Genomic DNA, 7,238 nt, shown 5'->3' on the forward strand with positions numbered 1-7,238 from the left:
GATGTAAACTTAAAGTTTTCTTGGGTCTTTTCTGAGCCTTTCCAAGGGCAGGCACTATTGCTTTCTAATTTTCCCCATATATGGATTTGTTTCTAAATGGCCTCATTTTTAATACCTGACTCCCAAAGGGTGGAAAAAAAGGAAGATTAGAGCAAAAAAGGTACCAGCCCCTTAAATACCTGGTAAGTCACTTCGGTCAGAGGGGAGGGGCTTGAAACAATAGAAGTACAACAAAAATGGCCACCAGTCCTTTTGTTCACACCTCCGTAATCAGAAGCAGCAATCAGAGCACAGATCCCCAGTTTTTGGAGGACAGGGTCCTTCTGGCCCACTCTGGCTCCTGCAAGCTGTGTGCAAGCTACTCCAGAAACATGTGCACAGCTGCCTGTTGAGACTCTAAGAAAGGTAAGGTGATTTGCCCAAAGCCACACAGCTAGCAAAAGTTAACCTGACTTCTCATCAGGTTCTCCTTCTCCTTGGTACACTGCACTCTCTCTCGACTCTGGCACCCCAAGCTGCCTCCAAGATACATAAGGGTGATGGGATGGACACCCAGCCTCTGTCATCCACTCTCTTATCTCTTACTCTCCTTGCCTCACTCACCCTGATCCCCTTCTTCTTAGCCAGAATGCCTAGGTAATGTGATGGGTAAGAATAGACACACAGGGTTTGTATTTCGTAGTCATTGGCTGTGCAATCTTGGGCAAGACAATCAACTTCCCTGAGCCTCAGTTTCCTCAACTCTCAGATGAGGATCAAATAGTATTTACCTCAGAGGGGTACTGTAAGGACTTAGCACAGTGCCTGGCACAAATCAGCTCTGGTTATCTGCTTTCTACTGTTTCCTAACACATGGTATCTTCACGTCTCTCTTCCCTGGTGCCTTTCTCTCTTTTCCTCCCTCTGTATGCCTGTCTGCCTACCTCCCACACAAGCTGCAGTTTCCTTCAACATGCTGGGCCCTGCCCAGGGGATGAAGATGGGCCTGTGGCTGAGACTTCCTGGATCAGAAAAAGAACTTATTCCAGGCAAGGAACCACAGTGAAACTGTACACATGAACACCTTCCTCACCTGTGCCAGGTAAGGCTTTGGAAGAAAGGTCGGGGGAAGCTGTGCTGTGGGGCAGCGAGGGGCTGAGGGGTGGGGACAGCCCTGAGAAGACTTGACGTGAAGTGAGCTGGGGGTCCCAGACCTGGGTGAGGAGAAACAATATGGGATGAGAGTGGCCAGCACCCAGGCATCAAGGGCACGACCCTCAGGAAGCAGCAGAGGGTAAAGGTTAGCTCCCTGGCCAATGCCCAAGGGTCAGCTCATCCACCAGCAGGCACTAACTGAGGGACCTCTATGCCAGGCTGTTATCAGGGTGAACGGCAGGGGCTCCAGGCCTCCTGTAGGTGGAGGGTCGTCAGATCACTGGAGAGGCATCATGACCTCAGCATCCTAGGGACAAGGAAGAACTAGGATTGGTCTCAGAAGACCGAGGTTTGGAGGAATGCACGGCCACTAGTAGTCAAGAGACATAGAAACCATACAGTCACTCTGAGCCTCAGTTTCCTTGTCTATAAAATCTAATAACAACATCTGTCCCCCTGGATTGCTGTGGAAATTAAATATGGAGATAACAGGTAGAGAGCACTTGGTAAATGACAAGAGGCTCTGTGATATTGGGTGTTATTATTGGGCAGGCTGGGAGGTCGAACTCCAGAGCTTCCCTTCTGGATTGCCAGTCCATCCCCATCTCCCCGTCACACAGGACCCATTCTCAACAGGGATGCCAGGATGACAGACACACTCTAACTCAATGTGGCAACAAAGTCCGGCTGAGCCCCTCGGCGACTTGCTGCCTGACCTGGGGCTATTCCACCTCTGGGCCTCCATACCTTCTTTATACCAAGGTGGCTGGACCACAATGTTAAATGTTCAGGACGTCTGCCAGCCCATTTTGTCTTCATGTAGACAGCATGAAATCAGCCATGGTGGGAGTCCTTACACCACAGAAATGGGCAAACACTTCAAACCCAGGTATCGTTGTTGAGACTGGCGTTCCAGAAGCTCCTCCTCCTGGTGGCTGCACACGAACGGGCAGCTGGCCCCGACAGCTTGCCTGGCGCGCTCGGCATCCACTGCTTCCCAGGGACTCGCCCCTGATAAATATGGATGCACACCTGGCGGCAGCAGGCTCACTCCCCACAGACACCCCCACCCTCCGCCCGCTGGCTCGCTGGGTGCAGACCAGGAGGCGAGGGAGGGAGGAAGAGCGGCGGCCGTGTGCTTGTCACTTACAAGCTCTGGGCCCCGCCTGGCTGTGTACTACAGGAGCCCCTTTCTCCCCCTGTATTCCTGATCTCGCCTCTCTTCTCTGCCAGCGTCAAGACAGGAAGGGAGTTGGCCAAGCCTGCAGCATCCTACCTGCTCTGTAACTGAAAGGTGCCCCCAAACAGAGCCCTGTCCCCTCCCTGCTGTCCCCCTCAGGACCCCCACAAGTGTACGAGTCGCGCTCAGAAGGCGTCTCCTGCATTGACTGCAGTGTGCCTGCTGCTCCTAGAGCTGGACCAGAGACACTTCGTCCCCCTCGTGTGTTGTCCCACATCCCCCACCACACCCACATACCCCTAACCTGGAAGGCGAACCAGCTCCAGGTGAGACAGCAAAGGGAGGGAACTGCAGCAGGCGGAGACCAGGCTCAGCCCGACTCTGTTTCCTTCCAAGGTTTTGCGGGGCGGTGGGGGTTTGTTCTTGCTGCTCTTTTCTGAATCAAACCCTTGGGCACTTATTCACTCCCTGTGACGCATTGAACTGTGTCCCTTAAAACTGCTACATAAACATTCCAGCCCCCAGTACCTCAGAAGGTGACAGTATTTGGAGATAAGCACTTCACATGCATGCGTGCCCGGTCACTTCAGTCGTGCCAGACTCTTTGTGACCCCGTGGATTGTAGCCCACCAGGCTCCCCTGTCCATGGGGTTTCCGAGGCAAGAATACTGGAGTGGGTTGCCATTTCCTCCTCCAGGGGATCTTCTCAACCCAGGGATCGAACCGTGTCTCCTGCATTGGCAGGAGTATTCGTTACCACTGAGCCACCTGCTCTAAGAGATAAGTTAGAATGAGGTTGCCGGGTGACTTCCCTGGTGGTCTAATGGTTGAGGGTCCACCTGCCCACGCAGGGGACACAGATTCGATCCCTGCTCCCACTCACAGTGGAGCAACTAACCCCAGGCACCACAGCTCCTGAGCCCGAGCACTGCAGCTACTGAAGCCCAGGCACCTGGAGCCGGTGCTCCGCACCCAGAGAGAACACGCTGCAGTGAGACGCCCGCACAGCACAGCCAAGGGCAGCTCCCCGCCCCGCTGCCCCGGTCTCCACAACTAGAGAAAGCCCACGGGCAACAGCATAGACCCAGCGCGGCCAATGATCAATTAACTAACTTTGAAACACTGAGGTCACTAGGATGGCCCGTAACCCAGCAGCACACGTGTCCATATACAAGGACACAGAGAGATGCACTGACGAAGAGGTTGCAAAGACACGGGATGAGACAGCGTCGAAGTCAGTCGGCCTGGAACGGCCCCCACCCCCCCACACACACACAGAGCCCTCAGAGCAGCCAGCCCTGCCACACCCTGGTCTTGACTTCCAGCCTCCAGAGCCAGGAGACAGCACATGTCCTAGCTGAAGCCACCCCATCTGTGTTACCACAATCTTAGGAAACTAATTCAGTCCTTTCCTCTGAAAGGGGAGAGAGAGAAACTGCGTCTTGGTTTCCAAGCGTGCTCACTCTCATGTCCATGTCGGTTCCTCACGTCACCTGACTCCTTAGGCCCAACAAGTGCTCCTCAGCCCATCCAATGGATGAGGTACCTGAGGCCCGGAAGCAGGGGCTTCCCCAAAAGTCTGCACCAAAGTTAACCACCAAGCTGGAACTACAACCTGGGCCTCCTCACCAACACCCAAAGGGCTTTCCTACATCAAGACAAACATCTAAGTTTATACAGAATTCTGGGAGGCTGCAGAGTAGGGGGGCAGGGAGCACCTCCCTTCACCTGGCCCTCCAGCCTGCACTCATTCTCTGTGGCATCACCCAGGCAGCCTTTAATCACCATGATGTCCGGACACCACCCCAGACCAAACGAATCAGAACCCAGGGGGTGGGGTTGAGGCAGTGATAGCTTTTACAGCACAGTAACATGATTCCCATGTGCAGCTGGGGTGGAGAAGCCCAGCCAGAGGGTTCCAAGGTGGGTCCTGGATCAGGAACACTGGCTCACAAAGCCGGCAACCAATGATGTGGCAAGGGGGATGCGGACCACTCCATGGCCCCACTCCATCCCAGAGGGGGCCCAGCAGGCAACGACACTCAGAAAATGTGAGATATAAATTAAGGTTCGAATTGGCACTCACTCATTCTGTACAAAGGCGAGAAATGGTCAGGGTTGGGAGAGATTCTTCCAACTCTTTTACTTTACTGGGTTGTGGGGGATCCTTTAAATATCAACAGAAAGAAAAACAGTGTTTTTGCTTTAAGTCTGAGGCCTCTACTCTTCCATATAAATCAAATGTAATTGCTTGTTATGAAAATGAAAGAGCTGCACTGGAGTGCATGCTGGGCACGAGTTAAGTGGCCTTACAGTGTCTCTTCTTCCAATAACCCTACCACACAGGTACTATATGATCCCCATTTTACAGAAAGGGCAACTGAGGCTTGGAGAGGTTATTTCACCGACCCAAGGTCACTCAGCAATTAGATGGTGGGGCTGGGATTCCAACCAGGAGGTCTGGCCCCACGGCCCATGATAGTGACCACCAGATACACGCTATTCTACAGTCTTTTAATGTTCATACCCACTTTTGTAGAAGATACTAAAATAAGTATCATGTTAAAATGTTTAAACAAAATGCCTTTTTCCCATTTCTTCAAAATTTCCAGAGGTTTTTTTTCTTCCCTAACTCAGGACTGAGGAACTCAGGCACTCGTAGGACCCAACCTAGACAGGCAGCAGTACAGCCACCCCCATGCACAGCTCTAGGAACCCGGTATGTCACCCCACCAGCCCCAGTTCCCATCCCTAGCTGGACCCTCTGCTGTCTGGAAAAGACGGAAACGTGAGCTGGGACTGCCCTCTAGTGGTTGTGAGACTAACTGCAACCAACACTTTTACATTTTCCAGGTCGGGTGCAAGTGCCCAGAGCCCCAGGGAAAACGGGAACCTGCACACCCCATGTGGCAGCACTGGATCCCCAAGATACCAGGGACTGGAGCTCGGAGGCCTAGATGATGCGGCCTCAAGGGGCCAAACCACACCAGACTCCCACTCACCCCATCTGATGTGAGCATTGGAAGTCTGGAGGACAGCTCCCCTGGAGGGCAGGATTCTGGCCCCAGGGCAATGACAGAAACCCTGAAGGGAGGTCCACAGCATTCCCCAAACGACCTTGCCCTCCATGCAATGTTCTCAACCACTCCTCTCCAGGAGCGAACTCAACCCCTCACCTAAATCCTGCTGGCCCAGCACTCCCCGCTCCAGGACACCTGCTGAGCCCTCCGTCCCCCACCCTCCCCTAGGCTGACAGTTATCTCCAGAGGGGACACCAGGTACCTCTCAGCAATAGGCCCTGAACACTGTTAATGACATCAGTCTTCCCCTCCCCTAGCCCTCCTCCAGCAGACTGGGAGCCCCTGAGGGCAGGGCTGAGACTTGGATGTCTCTGGTATCCACCTAGCCACAGGGGGGCACACCAGGTCCATGGGCAGCCACATGGCAGGCTCCTGCCCCACCCTCTCCATGACCCAAAGGAGGGAAGGAGGGTTCCCACCAGGAAGCTGGAGGAAGAGCTGGCTCTCAGGGCTCTGCTCCCTGCTGAGAGGGCTGGGGGGCAGTCCCCTCACAGTTTCCAGCAGGGGAGGGGAGGAGTCCCAGGCCAACCCCAGCCCACCTGAGGCAGCAGGGACCCCCCCCCCCCCCGCAACCTCAGAAGCAGGCAGACTCCCAGAGTGTCTGCTCCCACTCGCCAGCCTGAGTTCCCTCCCACCCCACCCCAAGGCCTGAGTGCAGGAGCGGCCTTCAGGCTGTCAGAGCGATGCCAAAGGCCCCATTTATATTCCTAAATAGAGGACTTGTTAATATGGAGCCTGCCTCTGGGGACATGGGAATGCTGGGGTGAGAGATGACAAACTGGCACCCCGTGGCCAGGCATGATATTCACTTACATCTCATTCATCAGGGCCTCCTCCACAGGCCTCCCAGCCACTGGGGCCCCGACCATCTTAGGGGCCATGAGGGTCAGGGGTGGGGAGGTGTCGTCAGCCCTGAGAGGCCCTTCTGGGCTCCAAGAAGCCCTGGGATGATGGAGGTGGCCAGGTAGTCAGTCCTATGTGCAGCCGGGGAAGGGTCCCACAGCAAAGGGGAACAGGGGTCGGGGGCAGATGGGGGACCCAGGCCCCTATGCAGACACGTGCGTGCATGCATGCTAAGTCGCTTCAGTCGTGTCTGACTCTTTGCGACTCTATGGACTATAGCCCATCAGGCTCCTCTGTCCATGGGATTCTCCAAGCAAGAATAATGGAGTGGGTTGCCATGCCCTCCTCCAGGGGATCTTCCCAACTCAGGGATCGAACCCACATCTCTGAAGTCTCCTTCACTGCAGGTGGATTCTTAACTGCTGAGCCGCCAGCAAAGCCCACGAAGACATGAGTGAGGCCCAAACCTGAACATTCCTTGGGACAAAACCCCTGCTTCTGGTTCCTGTGAGAGAACCAAAGAAAGCCACCAGGCCCGTCTTAGGCCCAGCTGCTACCTAGGGAAGGACGTCCAGTGTCCTGGGTCTAAAGGGGGTCAGGATGGTTCTTCCTTAGGCCCCGGCCCAGAGGACAGGCTCAGAGCTCTGCACACACACTCAGACACACACAAGCACACGCACACACCACAACTCAGACACTGGGCAGGGCACACAGCCCGGCACTGCAGAGCGGCAGGCGGGGGTGCGGTGTGAGTAATGGCGGGTGCAGGATGCACCCGAATCCTGATAAGGGAGAATAATAACTTGTCAAAGATATATATGATATGTGTTTGCTTTCCCGACGGAATATCTATGGGGCTAATTCATCAAGCCAGCAGGCTGGCTGGAGACCCACGGAGGGAAGAGAAGAGAAGCACGTGACCGCAGGCCCCAGAGTGCCTGGTGCTGGGGAGGGGAGCTGGCCTGCCCAGTCTGGACTCCCACCAGGGCCCTGAGAAGCAC

At 54.9% G+C, this 7,238-nt stretch overlaps 1 long non-coding RNA gene across 1 annotated transcript; it reads left to right on the top strand.

The window, feature by feature from the left end:
* Positions 1-935: 935 nt before the first annotated feature.
* On the top strand, positions 936-6,127 carry LOC138421252 (uncharacterized). The gene is made up of 2 exons (XR_011249440.1): positions 936-1,081; positions 5,168-6,127. It is a non-coding gene; the product is annotated as an uncharacterized lncRNA (long non-coding RNA).
* The last annotated feature ends 1,111 nt before the right edge of the window (positions 6,128-7,238 follow it).

This window comes from Ovis canadensis, chromosome 15 (genome assembly GCF_042477335.2).
Source record: "Ovis canadensis isolate MfBH-ARS-UI-01 breed Bighorn chromosome 15, ARS-UI_OviCan_v2, whole genome shotgun sequence".
NCBI lineage: Eukaryota > Metazoa > Chordata > Mammalia > Artiodactyla > Bovidae > Ovis > Ovis canadensis.